The sequence below is a fragment of the Pimephales promelas genome, chromosome 4, assembly GCF_988280905.1.
Source record: "Pimephales promelas chromosome 4, fPimPro1.hap1.1, whole genome shotgun sequence".
Taxonomy (NCBI): domain Eukaryota; kingdom Metazoa; phylum Chordata; class Actinopteri; order Cypriniformes; family Leuciscidae; genus Pimephales; species Pimephales promelas.
In genome coordinates, this window is record NC_142772.1 from 38,830,408 (window position 1) to 38,849,950 (window position 19,543).

Here is a 19,543-nt window from a genome sequence, read left to right on the forward strand (position 1 = left end):
CAGAAGATTGGGGAAACTTAATTTTTCGGCCCCCCCAAAAAAACGTAAGGGGTAACACTGTCGGTTTTTTTTCTGGTCGAAATTTTGAGTTTCGATATCTCAGCTCTGGAAGGGTCTAGAGCCTCCATTGTTGCACTCAGGTGTAAGTCTCATGTCCCTCTATCAGAATCCAGAGTTTTGAGAAGATTGGGGAAACTTAATTTTTCACCCAAAAAAAAAAAAAAAACGTAAGGGGTAACACTGTCGTTTTTTTTTTCTGGTCGAAATTTTGATTTTCGATATCTCAGCGCTGGAAGGGTCTAGAGCCTCCATTGTTGCACTCAGGTCTAAGTCTCATGGCCCTCTATCAGAATCCAGAGTTTTCAGAAGATTGGGGAAACTTAATTTTTCGGCCCCCAAAAAAAACGTAAGGGGTAACACTGTCGGTTTTTTTTCTGGTCGAAATTTTGAGTTTCGATATCTCCGCTCTGGAAGGGTCTAGATTCTCCATTGTTGCACTCAGGTGTAAGTCTCATGTCCCTCTATCAGAATCCAGAGTTTTGAGAAGATTGGGGAAACTTAATTTTTCGCCCCAAAAAAAAAAACGTAAGGGGTAACACTGTCGTTTTTTTTTCTGGTCGAAATTTTGAGTTTCGATATCTCAGCTCTGGAAAGGTCTAAAGCCTCCATTTTTGCACTCATGTCTAAGTCTCATGGCCCTCTATCAGAATCCAGAGTTTTGAGAAGATTGGGGAAACTTAATTTTTCGCCCCCCCCAAAAAAACGTAAGGGGTAACACTGTCGTTTTTTTTCTGGTCGAAATTTTGAGTTTCGATATCTCAGCTCTGGAAAGGTCTAAAGCCTCCATTTTTGCACTCATGTCTAAGTCTCATGGCCCTCTATCAGAATCCAGAGTTTTGAGAAGATTGGGGAAACTTAATTTTTCGCCCCCCCCAAAAAAACGTAAGGGGTAACACTGTCGTTTTTTTTCTGGTTGAAATTTTGAGTTTCAATATCTCAGCTCTGGAAGGGTCTAGAGCCTCCATTGTTGCACTCAAGTCTAAGTCTCATGGCCCTCTATCAGAATCCAGAGTTTTCAGAAGATTGGGGAAACTTAATTTTTCGGCCCCCAAAAAAAACGTAAGGGGTAACACTGTCGGTTTTTTTTCTGGTCGAAATTTTGAGTTTCGATATCTCCGCTCTGGAAGGGTCTAGAGTCTCCATTGTTGCACTCAGGTGTAAGTCTCATGTCCCTCTATCAGAATCCAGACTTTTGAGAAGATTGGGGAAACTTAATTTTTCGCCCAAAAAAAAAAAACGTAAGGGGTAACACTGTCGGGTTTTTTTCTGGTCGAAATTTTGAGTTTCGATATCTCAGCTCTGGAAGGGTCTAGAGCCTCCATTGTTGCACTCAGGTGTAAGTCTCATGTCCCTCTATCAGAATCCAGAGTTTTGAGAAGATTGGGGAAACTTAATTTTTCACCCAAAAACAAAAAAACGTAAGGGGTAACACTGTCGTTTTTTTTTTCTGGTCGAAATTTTGATTTTCGATATCTCAGCTCTGGAAGGGTCTAGAGCCTCCATTGTTGCACTCAGGTGTAAGTCTCATGTCCCTCTATCAGAATCCAGAGTTTTGAGAAGATTGGGGAAACTTATTTTTTCACCCAAAAAAAAAAACGTAAGGGGTAACACTGTCGGTTTTTTTTCTGGTCGAAATTTTGATTTTCGATATCTCAGCTCTGGAAGGGTCTAGAGCCTCCATTGTTGCACCCAGGTCTAAGTCTCATGGCCCTCTATCAGAATCCAGAGTTTTGAGAAGATTGGGGAAACTTAATTTTTCACCCAAAAAAAAAAAACCGTAAGGGGTAACACTGTCGTTTTATTTTCTGGTCGAAATTTTGATTTTCGATATCTCAGCTCTGGAAGGGTCTAGAGCCTCCATTGTTGCACTCAGGTCTAAGTCTCATGGCCCTCTATCAGAATCCAGAGTTTTCAGAAGATTGGGGAAACTTAATTTTTCGGCCCCCCAAAAAAACGTAAGGGGTAACACTGTCGTTTTTTTTTTCTGGTCGAAATTTTGATTTTCGATATCTCAGCTCTGGAAGGGTCTAGAGCCTCCATTGTTGCACTCAGGTGTAAGTCTCATGTCCCTCTATCAGAATCCAGAGTTTTGAGAAGATTGGGGTAACTTAATTTTTCACCCAAAAAAAAAAAAACGTAAGGGGTAACACTGTCTTTTTTTTTCTGGTCGAAATTTTGAGTTTCGATATCTCAGCTCTGGAAGGGTCTAGAGCCTCCATTGTTGCACTCAGGTCTAAGTCTCATGGCCCTCTATCAGAATCCAGAGTTTTGAGAAGATTGGGGAAACTTAATTTTTCACCCCAAAAAAAAAAACGTAAGGGGTAACACTGTCGTTTTTTTTTCTGGTCGAAATTTTGATTTTCGATATCTCAGCTCTGGAAGGGTCTAGAGCCTCCATTGTTGCACTCAGGTGTAAGTCTCATGTCCCTCTATCAGAATCCAGAGTTTTGAGAAGATTGGGGAAACTTAATTTTTCACCCAAAAAAAAAAAACGTAAGGGGTAACAGTCGTTTTTTTTTCCGGTCGAAATTTTTATTTTCGATATCTCAGGTCTGGAAGGGTCTAGAGCCTCCATTGTTGCACTCAGGTCTAAGTCTCATGGCCCTCTGTCAGAATCCAGAGTTTTGAGAAGATTGGGGAAACTTAATTTTTCACCCCCCCAAAAAAAACGTAAGGGGTAACACTGTCGTTTTTTTTTTCTGGTCGAAATTTTGATTTTCGATATCTCAGCTCTTGAAGGGTCTAGAGCCTCCATTGTTGCACTCAGGTCTAAGTCTCATGGCCCTCTATCAGAATCCAGAGTTTTCAGAAGATTGGGGAAACTTAATTTTTCGGCCCCCAAAAAAAACGTAAGGGGTAACACTGTCGTTTTTTTTTTTCTGGTCGAAATTTTGATTTTCGATATCTCAGCTCTGGAAGGGTCTAGAGCCTCCATTGTTGCACTCAGGTGTAAGTCTCATGTCCCTCTATCAGAATCCAGAGTTTTGAGAAGATTGGGGTAACTTAATTTTTCACCCAAAAAAAAAAAACGTAAGGGGTAACACTGTCGTTTTTTTTTTCTGGTTGAAATTTTGAGTTTCGATATCTCAGCTCTGGAAGGGTCTAGAGCCTCCATTGTTGCACTCAGGTCTAAGTCTCATGGCCCTCTATCAGAATCCAGAGTTTTGAGAAGATTGGGGAAACTTAATTTTTCACCCAAAAAAAAAAAAACGTAAGGGGTAACACTGTCGTTTTTTTTTCTGGTCGAAATTTTGATTTTCGATATCTCAGCTCTGGAAGGGTCTAGAGCCTCCATTGTTGCACTCAGGTGTAAGTCTCATGTCCCTCTATCAGAATCCAGAGTTTTGAGAAGATTGGGGAAACTTAATTTTTCACCCAAAAAAAAAAACGTAAGGGGTAACAGTCGTTTTTTTTTCTGGTCGAAATTTTGATTTTCGATATCTCAGGTCTGGAAGGGTCTAGAGCCTCCATTGTTGCACTCAGGTCTAAGTCTCATGGCCCTCTGTCAGAATCCAGAGTTTTGAGAAGATTGGGGAAACTTAATTTTTCACCCCCAAAAAAAAACGTAAGGGGTAACACTGTCGTTTTTTTTTTTCTGGTCGAAATTTTGATTTTCGATATCTCAGCTCTTGAAGGGTCTAGAGCCTCCATTGTTGCACTCAGGTCTAAGTCTCATGGCTCTCTATCAGAATCCAGAGTTTTCAGAAGATTGGGGAAACTTAATTTTTCGGCCCCCAAAAAAAAAACGTAAGGGGTAACACTGTCGTTTTTTTTCTGGTCGAAATTTTGAGTTTCGATATCTCAGCTCTGGAAGGGTCTAGAGCCTTCATTGTTGCACTCAGGTCTAAGTCTCATGGCCCTCTATCAGAATCCAGAGTTTTGAGAAGATTGGGGAAACTTAATTTTTCACCCCAAAAAAAAAAACGTAAGGGGTAACACTGTCGGTTTTTTTTCTGGTCGTAATTTTGAGTTTCGATATCTCAGCTCTGGAAGGGTCTAGAGCCTCCATTGTTGCACTCAGGTCTAAGTCTCATGGCCCTCTATCAGAATCCATAGTTTTGAGAAGATTGGGGAAACTTAATTTTTCACCCCAAAAAAAAACCGTAAGGGGTAACACTGTCGTTTTTTTTTCTGGTCGAAATTTTGAGTTTTGATATCTCCGCTCTGGAAGGGTCTAGAGTCTCCATTGTTGCACTCAGGTGTAAGTCTCATGTCCCTCTATCAGAATCCAGAGTTTTGAGAAGATTGGGGAAACTTAATTTTTCACCCAAAAAAAAAAAAACCGTAAGGGGTAACACTGTCGTTTTTTTTTCTGGTCGATATTTTGAGTTTCGATATCTCAGCTCTGGAAGGGTCTAAAGCCTCCATTTTTGCACTCAGGTCTAAGTCTCATGGCCCTCTATCAGAATCCAGAGTTTTGAGAAGATTGGGGAAACTTAATTTTTCGCCCCCCCAAAAAAAACGTAAGGGGTAACACTGTCATTTTTTTTTTCTGGTTGAAAATTTGAGTTTCGATATCTCAGCTCTGGAAGGGTCTAGAGCCTCCATTGTTGCACTCAGGTCTAAGTCTCATGGCCCTCTATCAGAATCCAGAGTTTTCAGAAGATTGGGGAAACTTAATTTTTCGGCCCCCAAAAAAAACGTAAGGGGTAACACTGTCGGTTTTTTTTCTGGTCGAAATTTTGAGTTTCGATATCTCCGCTCTGGAAGGGTCTAGAGTCTCCATTGTTGCACTCAGGTGTAAGTCTCATGTCCCTCTATCAGAATCCAGAGTTTTGAGAAGATTGGGGAAACTTAATTTTTCGCCCCAAAAAAAAAACGTAAGGGGTAACACTGTCGTTTTTTTTTCTGGTCGAAATTTTGAGTTTCGATATCTCAGCTCTGGAAGGGTCTAGAGCCTCCATTGTTGCACTCAGGTCTAAGTCTCATGGCCCTCTATTAGAATGCAGAGTTTTGAGAAGATTGGGGAAACTTAATTTTTCACCCAAAAAAAAAAAACGTAAGGGGTAACACTGTCGTTTTTTTTTCTGGTCGAAATTTTGATTTTCGATATCTCAGCTCTGGAAGGGTCTAGAGCCTCCATTGTTGCACTCAGGTCTAAGTCTCATGGCCCTCTATCAGAATCCAGAGTTTTCAGAAGATTGGGGAAACTTAATTTTTCGGCCCCCAAAAAAAAACGTAAGGGGTAACACTGTCTTTTTTTTTTCTGGTCGAAATTTTGAGTTTCGATATCTCAGCTCTGGAAGGGTCTAGAGCCTCCATTGTTGCACTCAGGTCTAAGTCTAATGGCCCTCTATCAGAATCCAGAGTTTTGAGAAGATTGGGGAAACTTAATTTTTCACCCAAAAAAAAAAAAAAAACGTAAGGGGTAACACTGTCGTTTTTTTTTTCTGGTCGAAATTTTGATTTTCGATATCTCAGCTCTGGAAGGGTCTAGAGCCTCCATTGTTGCACTCAGGTCTAAGTCTCATGGCCCTCTATCAGAATCCAGAGTTTTCAGAAGATTGGGGAAACTTAATTTTTCGGCCCCCCCAAAAAAACGTAAGGGGTAACACTGTCGGTTTTTTTTCTGGTCGAAATTTTGAGTTTCGATATCTCAGCTCTGGAAGGGTCTAGAGCCTCCATTGTTGCACTCAGGTGTAAGTCTCATGTCCCTCTATCAGAATCCAGAGTTTTGAGAAGATTGGGGAAACTTAATTTTTCACCCAAAAAAAAAAAAAAACGTAAGGGGTAACACTGTCGTTTTTTTTTTCTGGTCGAAATTTTGATTTTCGATATCTCAGCGCTGGAAGGGTCTAGAGCCTCCATTGTTGCACTCAGGTCTAAGTCTCATGGCCCTCTATCAGAATCCAGAGTTTTCAGAAGATTGGGGAAACTTAATTTTTCGGCCCCCAAAAAAAACGTAAGGGGTAACACTGTCGGTTTTTTTTCTGGTCGAAATTTTGAGTTTCGATATCTCCGCTCTGGAAGGGTCTAGATTCTCCATTGTTGCACTCAGATGTAAGTCTCATGTCCCTCTATCAGAATCCAGAGTTTTGAGAAGATTGGGGAAACTTAATTTTTCGCCCCAAAAAAAAAAACGTAAGGGGTAACACTGTCGTTTTTTTTTCTGGTCGAAATTTTGAGTTTCGATATCTCAGCTCTGGAAAGGTCTAAAGCCTCCATTTTTGCACTCATGTCTAAGTCTCATGGCCCTCTATCAGAATCCAGAGTTTTGAGAAGATTGGGGAAACTTAATTTTTCGCCCCCCCCAAAAAAAACGTAAGGGGTAACACTGTCGTTTTTTTCTGGTCGAAATTTTGAGTTTCGATATCTCAGCTCTGGAAAGGTCTAAAGCCTCCATTTTTGCACTCATGTCTAAGTCTCATGGCCCTCTATCAGAATCCAGAGTTTTGAGAAGATTGGGGAAACTTAATTTTTCGCCCCCCCCAAAAAAACGTAAGGGGTAACACTGTCGTTTTTTTTCTGGTTGAAATTTTGAGTTTCAATATCTCAGCTCTGGAAGGGTCTAGAGCCTCCATTGTTGCACTCAAGTCTAAGTCTCATGGCCCTCTATCAGAATCCAGAGTTTTCAGAAGATTGGGGAAACTTAATTTTTCGGCCCCCAAAAAAAACGTAAGGGGTAACACTGTCGGTTTTTTTTCTGGTCGAAATTTTGAGTTTCGATATCTCCGCTCTGGAAGGGTCTAGAGTCTCCATTGTTGCACTCAGGTGTAAGTCTCATGTCCCTCTATCAGAATCCAGACTTTTGAGAAGATTGGGGAAACTTAATTTTTCGCCCAAAAAAAAAAAACGTAAGGGGTAACACTGTCGGGTTTTTTTCTGGTCGAAATTTTGAGTTTCGATATCTCAGCTCTGGAAGGGTCTAGAGCCTCCATTGTTGCACTCAGGTGTAAGTCTCATGTCCCTCTATCAGAATCCAGAGTTTTGAGAAGATTGGGGAAACTTAATTTTTCACCCAAAAACAAAAAAACGTAAGGGGTAACACTGTCGTTTTTTTTTTCTGGTCGAAATTTTGATTTTCGATATCTCAGCTCTGGAAGGGTCTAGAGCCTCCATTGTTGCACTCAGGTGTAAGTCTCATGTCCCCCTATCAGAATCCAGAGTTTTGAGAAGATTGGGGAAACTTATTTTTTCACCCAAAAAAAAAAACGTAAGGGGTAACACTGTCGGTTTTTTTTCTGGTCGAAATTTTGATTTTCGATATCTCAGCTCTGGAAGGGTCTAGAGCCTCCATTGTTGCACCCAAGTCTAAGTCTCATGGCCCTCTATCAGAATCCAGAGTTTTGAGAAGATTGGGGAAACTTAATTTTTCACCCAAAAAAAAAAAACCGTAAGGGGTAACACTGTCGTTTTATTTTCTGGTCGAAATTTTGATTTTCGATATCTCAGCTCTGGAAGGGTCTAGAGCCTCCATTGTTGCACTCAGGTCTAAGTCTCATGGCCCTCTATCAGAATCCAGAGTTTTCAGAAGATTGGGGAAACTTAATTTTTCGGCCCCCCAAAAAAACGTAAGGGGTAACACTGTCGTTTTTTTTTTCTGGTCGAAATTTTGATTTTCGATATCTCAGCTCTGGAAGGGTCTAGAGCCTCCATTGTTGCACTCAGGTGTAAGTCTCATGTCCCTCTATCAGAATCCAGAGTTTTGAGAAGATTGGGGTAACTTAATTTTTCACCCAAAAAAAAAAAAAACGTAAGGGGTAACACTGTCTTTTTTTTTCTGGTCGAAATTTTGAGTTTCGATATCTCAGCTCTGGAAGGGTCTAGAGCCTCCATTGTTGCACTCAGGTCTAAGTCTCATGGCCCTCTATCAGAATCCAGAGTTTTGAGAAGATTGGGGAAACTTAATTTTTCACCCCAAAAAAAAAAACGTAAGGGGTAACACTGTCGTTTTTTTTTCTGGTCGAAATTTTGATTTTCGATATCTCAGCTCTGGAAGGGTCTAGAGCCTCCATTGTTGCACTCAGGTGTAAGTCTCATGTCCCTCTATCAGAATCCAGAGTTTTGAGAAGATTGGGGAAACTTAATTTTTCACCCAAAAAAAAAAAACGTAAGGGGTAACAGTCGTTTTTTTTTCCGGTCGAAATTTTTATTTTCGATATCTCAGGTCTGGAAGGGTCTAGAGCCTCCATTGTTGCACTCAGGTCTAAGTCTCATGGCCCTCTGTCAGAATCCAGAGTTTTGAGAAGATTGGGGAAACTTAATTTTTCACCCCCCCAAAAAAAACGTAAGGGGTAACACTGTCGTTTTTTTTTTCTGGTCGAAATTTTGATTTTCGATATCTCAGCTCTTGAAGGGTCTAGAGCCTCCATTGTTGCACTCAGGTCTAAGTCTCATGGCCCTCTATCAGAATCCAGAGTTTTCAGAAGATTGGGGAAACTTAATTTTTCGGCCCCCAAAAAAAACGTAAGGGGTAACACTGTCGTTTTTTTTTTTTCTGGTCGAAATTTTGATTTTCGATATCTCAGCTCTGGAAGGGTCTAGAGCCTCCATTGTTGCACTCAGGTGTAAGTCTCATGTCCCTCTATCAGAATCCAGAGTTTTGAGAAGATTGGGGTAACTTAATTTTTCACCCAAAAAAAAAAAACGTAAGGGGTAACACTGTCGTTTTTTTTTTCTGGTTGAAATTTTGAGTTTCGATATCTCAGCTCTGGAAGGGTCTAGAGCCTCCATTGTTGCACTCAGGTCTAAGTCTCATGGCCCTCTATCAGAATCCAGAGTTTTGAGAAGATTGGGGAAACTTAATTTTTCACCCCAAAAAAAAAAAACGTAAGGGGTAACACTGTCGTTTTTTTTTCTGGTCGAAATTTTGATTTTCGATATCTCAGCTCTGGAAGGGTCTAGAGCCTCCATTGTTGCACTCAGGTGTAAGTCTCATGTCCCTCTATCAGAATCCAGAGTTTTGAGAAGATTGGGGAAACTTAATTTTTCACCCAAAAAAAAAAACGTAAGGGGTAACAGTCGTTTTTTTTTCTGGTCGAAATTTTGATTTTCGATATCTCAGGTCTGGAAGGGTCTAGAGCCTCCATTGTTGCACTCAGGTCTAAGTCTCATGGCCCTCTGTCAGAATCCAGAGTTTTGAGAAGATTGGGGAAACTTAATTTTTCACCCCCAAAAAAAAACGTAAGGGGTAACACTGTCGTTTTTTTTTTTCTGGTCGAAATTTTGATTTTCGATATCTCAGCTCTTGAAGGGTCTAGAGCCTCCATTGTTGCACTCAGGTCTAAGTCTCATGGCTCTCTATCAGAATCCAGAGTTTTCAGAAGATTGGGGAAACTTAATTTTTCGGCCCCCAAAAAAAAACGTAAGGGGTAACACTGTCGTTTTTTTTCTGGTCGAAATTTTGAGTTTCGATATCTCAGCTCTGGAAGGGTCTAGAGCCTTCATTGTTGCACTCAGGTCTAAGTCTCATGGCCCTCTATCAGAATCCAGAGTTTTGAGAAGATTGGGGAAACTTAATTTTTCACCCCAAAAAAAAAAACGTAAGGGGTAACACTGTCGTTTTTTTTTCTGGTCGTAATTTTGAGTTTCGATATCTCAGCTCTGGAAGGGTCTAGAGCCTCCATTGTTGCACTCAGGTCTAAGTCTCATGGCCCTCTATCAGAATCCATAGTTTTGAGAAGATTGGGGAAACTTAATTTTTCACCCCAAAAAAAAACCGTAAGGGGTAACACTGTCGTTTTTTTTTCTGGTCGAAATTTTGAGTTTTGATATCTCCGCTCTGGAAGGGTCTAGAGTCTCCATTGTTGCACTCAGGTGTAAGTCTCATGTCCCTCTATCAGAATCCAGAGTTTTGAGAAGATTGGGGAAACTTAATTTTTCACCCAAAAAAAAAAAAAACGTAAGGGGTAACACTGTCGTTTTTTTTTCTGGTCGAAATTTTGATTTTCGATATCTCAGCTCTGGAAGGGTCTAGAGCCTCCATTGTTGCACTCAGGTGTAAGTCTCATGTCCCTCTATCAGAATCCAGAGTTTTGAGAAGATTGGGGAAACTTAATTTTTCACCCAAAAAAAAAAACGTAAGGGGTAACAGTCGTTTTTTTTTCTGGTCGAAATTTTGATTTTCGATATCTCAGGTCTGGAAGGGTCTAGAGCCTCCATTGTTGCACTCAGGTCTAAGTCTCATGGCCCTCTGTCAGAATCCAGAGTTTTGAGAAGATTGGGGAAACTTAATTTTTCACCCCCAAAAAAAAACGTAAGGGGTAACACTGTCGTTTTTTTTTTTCTGGTCGAAATTTTGATTTTCGATATCTCAGCTCTTGAAGGGTCTAGAGCCTCCATTGTTGCACTCAGGTCTAAGTCTCATGGCTCTCTATCAGAATCCAGAGTTTTCAGAAGATTGGGGAAACTTAATTTTTCGGCCCCCAAAAAAAAACGTAAGGGGTAACACTGTCGTTTTTTTTCTGGTCGAAATTTTGAGTTTCGATATCTCAGCTCTGGAAGGGTCTAGAGCCTTCATTGTTGCACTCAGGTCTAAGTCTCATGGCCCTCTATCAGAATCCAGAGTTTTGAGAAGATTGGGGAAACTTAATTTTTCACCCCAAAAAAAAAAACGTAAGGGGTAACACTGTCGTTTTTTTTTCTGGTCGTAATTTTGAGTTTCGATATCTCAGCTCTGGAAGGGTCTAGAGCCTCCATTGTTGCACTCAGGTCTAAGTCTCATGGCCCTCTATCAGAATCCATAGTTTTGAGAAGATTGGGGAAACTTAATTTTTCACCCCAAAAAAAAACCGTAAGGGGTAACACTGTCGTTTTTTTTTCTGGTCGAAATTTTGAGTTTTGATATCTCCGCTCTGGAAGGGTCTAGAGTCTCCATTGTTGCACTCAGGTGTAAGTCTCATGTCCCTCTATCAGAATCCAGAGTTTTGAGAAGATTGGGGAAACTTAATTTTTCACCCAAAAAAAAAAAAAACGTAAGGGGTAACACTGTCATTTTTTTTTTTCTGGTTGAAAATTTGAGTTTCGATATCTCAGCTCTGGAAGGGTCTAGAGCCTCCATTGTTGCACTCAGGTCTAAGTCTCATGGCCCTCTATCAGAATCCAGAGTTTTCAGAAGATTGGGGAAACTTAATTTTTCGGCCCCCAAAAAAAACGTAAGGGGTAACACTGTCGGTTTTTTTTCTGGTCGAAATTTTGAGTTTCGATATCTCCGCTCTGGAAGGGTCTAGAGTCTCCATTGTTGCACTCAGGTGTAAGTCTCATGTCCCTCTATCAGAATCCAGAGTTTTGAGAAGATTGGGGAAACTTAATTTTTCGCCCCAAAAAAAAAACGTAAGGGGTAACACTGTCGTTTTTTTTTCTGGTCGAAATTTTGAGTTTCGATATCTCAGCTCTGGAAGGGTCTAGAGCCTCCATTGTTGCACTCAGGTCTAAGTCTCATGGCCCTCTATCAGAATCCAGAGTTTTGAGAAGATTGGGGAAACTTAATTTTTCACCCAAAAAAAAAAAACGTAAGGGGTAACACTGTCGTTTTTTTTTTCTGGTCGAAATTTTGATTTTCGATATCTCAGCTCTGGAAGGGTCTAGAGCCTCCATTGTTGCACTCAGGTGTAAGTCTCATGTCCCTCTATCAGAATCCAGAGTTTTGAGAAGATTGGGGAAACTTAATTTTTCACCCAAAAAAAAAAAACGTAAGGGGTAACACTGTCGTTTTTTTTTCTGGTTGAAAATTTTAGTTTCGATATCTCAGCTCTGGAAGGGTCTAGAGCCTCCATTGTTGCACTCAGGTCTAAGTCTCATGTCCCTCTATCAGAATCCAGAGTTTTGAGAAGATTGGGGAAACTTAATTTTTTACCCAAGATTGGGGAAACTTAATTTTTTGCCCCTCCAAAAAAACGTAAGGGGTAACACTGTCGTTTTTTTTTTCTGGTTGAAATTTTGAGTTTCGATATCTCAGCTCTGGAAGGGTCTAATGCCTCCATTCTTGCACTCAGGTCTAAGTCTCATGGCCCTCTATCAGAATCCAGAGTTTTCAGAAGATTGGGGAAACTAAATTTTTCGCCCCCCCAAAAAAAACGTAAGGGGTAACACTGTGGGTTTTTTTTTTCCGGTCGAAATTTTGAGTTTCGGTATCTCAGCTCTGGAAGGGTCTAGAGCCTCCATTGTTGCACTCAGGTGTAAGTCTCATGTCCCTCTATCAGAATCCAGAGTTTTGAGAAGATTGGGGAAACTTAATTTTTCGCCCAAAAAAAAAAAAAAACGTAAGGGGTAACACTGTCGTTTTTTTTTCTGGTCGAAATTTTGAGTTTCGATATCTCAGTTCTGGAAGGTTCTAGAGCCTCCATTTTTCCACTCAGGTCTAAGTCTCATGGCCCTCTATCAGAATCCAGAGTTTTCAGAAGATTGGGGAAACTTAATTTTTCGCCCCCCCAAAAAAAACGTAAGGGGTAACACTGTGGGGTTTTTTTCTGGTCGAAATTTTGAGTTTCGGTATCCCAGCTCTGGAAGGGTCTAGAGCCTCCATTGTTGCACTCAGGTGTAAGTCTCATGTCCCTCTATCAGAATCCAGAGTTTTGAGAAGATTGGGGAAACTTAATTTTTCACCCAAAAAACAAACGTAAGGGGTAACACTGTCGTTTTTTTTTCTGGTCGAAATTTTGAGTTTCGATATCTCAGCTCTGGAAGGGTCTAGAGCCTCCATTGTTGCACTCAGGTGTAAGTCTCATGTCCCTCTATCAGAATCCAGAGTTTTGAGAAGATTGGGGAAACTTAATTTTTCGCCCAAAAAAAAAAACGTAAGGGGTAACACTGTCGTTTTTTTTTTTTCTGGTTGAAATTTTGAGTTTTGATATCTCAGCTCTGGAAGGGTGTAGAGGCTCCATTGTTGCACTCAGGTGTAAGTCTCATGTCCCTCTATCAGAATCCAGAGTTTTGAGAAGATTGGGGAAACTTAATTTTTCGCCCAAAAAAAAAAAACGTAAGGGGTAACACTGTCGTTTTTTTTTCTGGTTGAAAATTTGAGTTTCGATATCTCAGCTCTGGAAGGGTCTAGAGCCTCCATTGTTGCATTCAGGTCTAAGTCTCATGGCCCTCTATCAGAATCCAGAGTTTTCAGAAGATTGGGGAAACTTAATTTTTCGGCCCCCAAAAAAAACGTAAGGGGTAACACTGTCGTTTTTTTTTCTGGTCGAAATTTTGAGTTTCGATATCTCCGCTCTGGAAGGGTCTAGAGTCTCCATTGTTGCACTCAGGTGTAAGTCTCATGTCCCTCTATCAGAATCCAGAGTTTTGAGAAGATTGGGGAAACTTAATTTTTCGCCCAAAAAAAAAACGTAAGGGGTAACACTGTCGTTTTTTTTTTCTGGTTGAAATTTTGAGTTTTGATATCTCAGCTCTGGAAGGGTGTAGAGGCTCCATTGTTGCACTCAGGTGTAAGTCTCATGTCCCTCTATCAGAATCCAGAGTTTTGAGAAGATTGGGGAAACTTAATTTTTCGCCCAAAAAAAAAAAAAAAACGTAAGGGGTAACACTGTCGTTTTTTTTTCTGGTTGAAAATTTGAGTTTCGATATCTCAGCTCTGGAAGGGTCTAGAGCCTCCATTGTTGCACTCAGGTCTAAGTCTCATGGCCCTCTATCAGAATCCAGAGTTTTCAGAAGATTGGGGAAACTTAATTTTTCGGCCCCCAAAAAAAACGTAAGGGGTAACACTGTCGTTTTTTTTTTCTGGTCGAAATTTTGAGTTTCGATATCTCCGCTCTGGAAGGGTCTAGAGTCTCCATTGTTGCACTCAGGTCTAAGTCTCATGTCCCTCTATCAGAATCCAGAGTTTTGAGAAGATTGGGGAAACTTAATTTTTCGGCCCCCAAAAAAAACGTAAGGGGTAACACTGTCGTTTTTTTTTTCTGGTCGAAATTTTGAGTTTCGATATCTCAGCTCTGGAAGGGTCTAAAGCCTCCATTTTTGCACTCAGGTCTAAGTCTCATGGCCCTCTATCAGAATCCAGAGTTTTGAGAAGATTGGGGAAACTTAATTTTTCGCCAAAAAAAAAAAACGTAAGGGGTAACACTGTCGTTTTTTTTTCTGGTTGAAAATTTGAGTTTCGATATCTCAGCTCTGGAAGGGTCTAGAGCCTCCATTGTTGCACTCAGGTCTAAGTCTCATGGCCCTCTATCAGAATCCAGAGTTTTCAGAAGATTGGGGAAACTTAATTTTTCGGCCCCCAAAAAAAACGTAAGGGGTAACACTGTCGGTTTTTTTTCTGGTCGAAATTTTGAGTTTCGATATCTCCGCTCTGGAAGGGTCTAGAGTCTCCATTGTTGCACTCAGGTGTAAGTCTCATGTCCCTCTACCAGAATCCAGAGTTTTGAGAAGATTGGGGAAACTTAATTTTTCGCCCCAAAAAAAAAACGTAAGGGGTAACACTGTCGTTTTTTTTTCTGGTCGAAATTTTGAGTTTCGATATCTCAGCTCTGGAAGGGTCTAGAGCCTCCATTGTTGCACTCAGGTGTAAGTCTCATGTCCCTCTATCAGAATCCAGAGTTTTGAGAAGATTGGGGAAACTTAATTTTTCACCCAAAAACAAAAAAATGTAAGGGGTAACACTGTCGTTTTTTTTTTCTGGTCGAAATTTTGATTTTCGATATCTCAGCTCTGGAAGGGTCTAGAGCGTTGCACTCAGGTGTAAGTCTCATGTCCCTCTATCAGAATCCAGAGTTTTGAGAAGATTGGGGAAACTTAATTTTTCACCCAAAAAAAAAAACGTAAGGGGTAACACTGTCGTTTTTTTTTCTGGTCGAAATTTTGATTTTCGTTATCTCAGCTCTGGAAGGGTCTAGAGCCTCCATTGTTGCACTCAGGTCTAAGTCTCATGGCCCTCTATCAGAATCCAGAGTTTTGAGAAGATTGGGGAAACTTAATTTTTCACCCAAAAAAAAAAAAACGTAAGGGGTAACACTGTCGTTTTTTTCTGGTCGAAATTTTGATTTTCGATATCTCAGCTCTGGAAGGGTCTAGAGCCTCCATTGTTGCACTCAGGTGTAAGTCTCATGTCCCTCTATCAGAATCCAGAGTTTTGAGAAGATTGGGGAAACTTAATTTTTCGCCCAAAAAAAAAAAACGTAAGGGGTAACACTGTCTTTTTTTTTTCTGGTCGAAATTTTGAGTTTCGATATCTCAGCTCTGGAAGGGTCTAGAGCCTCCATTGTTGCACTCAGGTGTAAGTCTCATGTCCCTCTATCAGAATCCAGAGTTTTGAGAAGATTGGGGAAACTTAATTTTTCACCCAAAAAAAAAAACGTAAGGGGTAACACTGTCGGTTTTTTTTCTGGTCGAAATTTTGATTTTCGATATCTCAGCTCTGGAAGGGTCTAGAGCCTCCATTGTTGCACTCAGGTGTAAGTCTCATGTCCCTCTATCAGAATCCAGAGTTTTGAGAAGATTGGGGAAACTTAATTTTTCGCCCAAAAAAAAAAAACGTAAGGGGTAACACTGTCGTTTTTTTTTTCTGGTCGAAATTTTGAGTTTTGATATCTCAGCTCTGGAAGGGTGTAGAAGCTCCATTGTTGCACTCAGGTGTAAGTCTCATGTCCCTCTATCAGAATCCAGAGTTTTGAGAAGATTGGGGAAACTTAATTTTTCGCCCAAAAAAAAAAAAACGTAAGGGGGAACACTGTCGTTTTTTTTTCTGGTTGAAAATTTGAGTTTCGATATCTCAGCTCTGGAAGGGTCTAGAGCCTCCATTGTTGCACTCAGGTCTAAGTCTCATGGCCCTCTATCAGAATCCAGAGTTTTGAGAAGATTGGGGAAACTTAATTTTTCGCCCAAAAAAAAAAAACCGTAAGGGGTAACACTGTCGTTTTTTTTTCTGGTCGAAACTTTGAGTTTCGATATCTCAGCTCTGGAAGGGTCTAAAGCCTCCATTTTTGCACTCAGGTCTAAGTCTCATGGCCCTCTATCAGAATCCAGAGTTTTGAGAAGATTGGGGAAACTTAATTTTTCGCCCCCCCAAAAAAAACGTAAGGGGTAACACTGTTGGTTTTTTTTCTGGTCGAAATTTTGAGTTTCGATATTTTAGCTCTGGAAGGGTGTAGAGACACAATTGTTGCACTCAGCTGTAAGTCTCATGTCCCTCTATCAGAATCCAGAGTTTTGAGAAGATTGGGGAAACTTAATTTTTCGCCCAAAAAAAAACGTAAGGGGTAACACTGTCGGTTTTTTTTCTGGTCGAAATTTTGAGTTTTGATATCTCAGCTCTGGAAGGGTGTAGAGACACAATTGTTGCACTCAGCTGTAAGTCTCATGTCCCTCTATCAGAATCCAGAGTTTTGAGAAGATTGGGGAAACTTAATTTTTCGCCCAAAAAAAAACCGTAAGGGGTAAGTAACACTGTCGTTTTTTTTTCTGGTCGAAATTTTGATTTTCGATATCTCAGCTCTGGAAGGCTCTAGAGCCTCCATTGTTGCACTCAGGTCTAAGTCTCATGGCCCTCTATCAGAATCCAGAGTTTTGAGAAGATTGGGGAAACTTAATTTTTCGGCCCAAAAAAAAACGTAAGGGGTAACACTGTCGGTTTTTTTTCTGGTCGAAATTTTGAGTTAGATATCTCCGCTCTGGAAGGGTCTAGAGTCTCCATTGTTGCACTCAGGTGTAAGTCTCATGTCCCTCTATCAGAATCCAGAGTTTTGAGAAGATTGGGGAAACTTAATTTTTCGCCCAAAAAAAAAAAACGTAAGGGGTAACACTGTCGTTTTTTTTTTCTGGTTAAAATTTTGAGTTTCGATATCTCAGCTCTGGAAGGGTCTAAAGCCTCCATTTTTGCACTCAGGTCTAAGTCTCATGGCCCTCTATCAGAATCCAGAGTTTTGAGAAGATTGGGGAAACTTAATTTTTTGCCCCCCAAAAAAAACGTAAGGGGTAACACTGTCCTTTTTTTTTCTGGTTGAAATTTTGAGTTTCGATATCTCAGCTCTGGAAGGGTCTAATGCCTCCATTTTTGCACTCAGGTCTAAGTCTCATGGCCCTCTATCAGAATCCAGAGTTTTCAGAAGATTGGGGAAACTAAATTTTTCGCCCTCCCAAAAAAAACGTAAGGGGTAACACTGTGGGTTTTTTTTTTCCGGTCGAAATTTTGAGTTTCGGTATCTCAGCTCTGGAAGGGTCTAGAGCCTCCATTGTTGCACTCAGGTGTAAGTCTCATGTCCCTCTATCAGAATCCAGAGTTTTGAGAAGATTGGGGAAACTTAATTTTTCGCCCAAAAAAAAAAAAAAAACGTAAGGGGTAACACTGTCGTTTTTTTTTCTGGTCGAAATTTTGAGTTTCGATATCTCAGTTCTGGAAGGTTCTAGAGCCTCCATTTTTCCACTCAGGTCTAAGTCTCATGGCCCTCTATCAGAATCCAGAGTTTTCAGAAGATTGGGGAAACTTAATTTTTCGCCCCCCCCAAAAAAACGTAAGGGGTAACACTGTGGGGTTTTTTTCTGGTCGAAATTTTGAGTTTCGGTATCCCAGCTCTGGAAGGGTCTAGAGCCTCCATTGTTGCACTCAGGTGTAAGTCTCATGTCCCTCTATCAGAATCCAGAGTTTTGAGAAGATTGGGGAAACTTAATTTTTCACCCAAAAAACAAACGTAAGGGGTAACACTGTCGTTTTTTTTTCTGGTCGAAATTTTGAGTTTCGATATCTCAGCTCTGGAAGGGTCTAGAGCCTCCATTGTTGCACTCAGGTGTAAGTCTCATGTCCCTCTATCAGAATCCAGAGTTATGAGAAGATTGGGGAAACTTAATTTTTCGCCCAAAAAAAAACGTAAGGGGTAACACTGTCGTTTTTTTTTTGGGGTCGAAATTTTGAGTTTCTCTGATCTTCTTGAAACTCTGGATTCTGATAGACGGCCATGAGATTTAGACCTGAGTGCAAAAATGGAGGCTCTAGACCCTTCCAGAGCTGAGATATTGAGATATTTATAATGGCATAAATGCTACGTGGGATCTCAATATCTCAGCTCTGGAAGGGTCTAGAGCCTCCATTTTTGCACTCAGGTCTAAGTCTCATGGCCCTCTATCAGAATCCAGAGTTTTGAGAAGATTGGAGAAACTTATTTTTTCACAACGGAAAAAAAACGACAGGGGTACCAGTCGTTTTTTTTTTTTGGGTCGAATTTTTGAGTTTCACTGATCTTCTTGAAACTCTGGATTCTGATAGAGGGCCAAGAGACGTAGACCTGAGTGAAAAAATGGAGGCTCTAGACCCTTCCACAGCTGAGATATTGAGATATTTATAATGGCATAAATGCTACGTGGGATCTTAATGTTTCAGCTCTGGAAGGGCCTAGAGACTCCATTTTTGCACTCAGGTGTAAGTCTCATGGCCCTCTATCAGAATCCAGAGTTTTGAGAACATTGGAGAAACTTATTTTTTTGCACCGAAAAAACAAAACAAAAAAAAAAACGATAGGGATACCACAGTCGTTTTTTTTTTTTTTTGGGGGGGGGGGGGGGTCGAAATTTTGAGCTTCTCTGATCTTCTTGAAACTCTGGATTCCGATAGAGGGCCAAGAGACTTAGACTTAGAACAATTTTTAACTAATCACAGTCTGGTTTCCTTTAATTTATATTTCACCTATCTTTCCCCTTTCTCACATAACTATAGAGATCTTACATATGTGTAAATCTTAGATGAGCTGAGAAGGTTAGAGTAGATCCCAGATCTGGATAATAGATCCATACATAAGATGCAAATACCTCCATAACAGCTTAAGACTACAGTAGTTCCACTACAATATTTTACCTTCAAAAAGTTATGTAGCTAATTGTATACACCCTATATTATAAATTATGTTCCCCAAAACACAAAAGTAGTTCTAATAGGGCGGCATGTGTCAAAATGATTTATTGCTTTTTGATTGACAGGGGGCGGGGCTGACCTTTGACCTTCAAGATTCCATCTTTGAAGCAGTCATAAACCTTTGACCTTTTGAATTCCATGTCTGGGATATCGATTAACCTTTGACCTAACGATCAATCAAATGGACAGGCGGTTGTTGACCCGTTGACCTTTTGCATTCTATCTCTGTAATATCGTTTAACCTTTAACCATTTCTAATCGAGAACATGTGTGGGAACATTCTGGTTTTGACCCGATGACCTTTTCTAATCCAAAAAACATGTGTGTGAACATCTGTGGTTTTGCTCCCTTAGTGACCCCAGGAAGCGATCAATCAAAATGGACAGGTTGACCCCGGTTGACTCTTTGACCTGATGTCTGGTTTTATCATTTATGTAGCCGTGATACCCCCTCCCATACCAGAAACCCGTCTATAAAATGGATGGTCTCTGTTCTACAGAATTCCCCATCCCATCCTGCTGTTGCATTGATGGAATAATTTTCTAATATTTTTAGAAAATCACATATATCACATATAAATATGGTCTGTAAAATAAAAGCGGCTTACTTGAGTGCTGATGATCCCTTCAGATTCTCTCACCGGCCTTCGGCCCTGTGACAGTGGCTGTGTGAGATGGCTGAACATTCCTTCACCCAGAGAAAAAA

General features: G+C 40.5%; 1 long non-coding RNA gene across 1 annotated transcript in view; it reads right to left on the reverse strand.

Moving 5' to 3' along the window:
• The window catches only part of LOC148981743 (uncharacterized), a 56,196-nt gene that overhangs the window by 36,449 nt on the left and 204 nt on the right, over window positions 1-19,543 (reverse strand). Inside the window, exon 2 of the long non-coding RNA XR_016168363.1 lies at window positions 19,446-19,525. This is a non-coding gene — a long non-coding RNA (uncharacterized LOC148981743). The remainder of the gene's footprint in view (window positions 1-19,445; window positions 19,526-19,543) is intronic.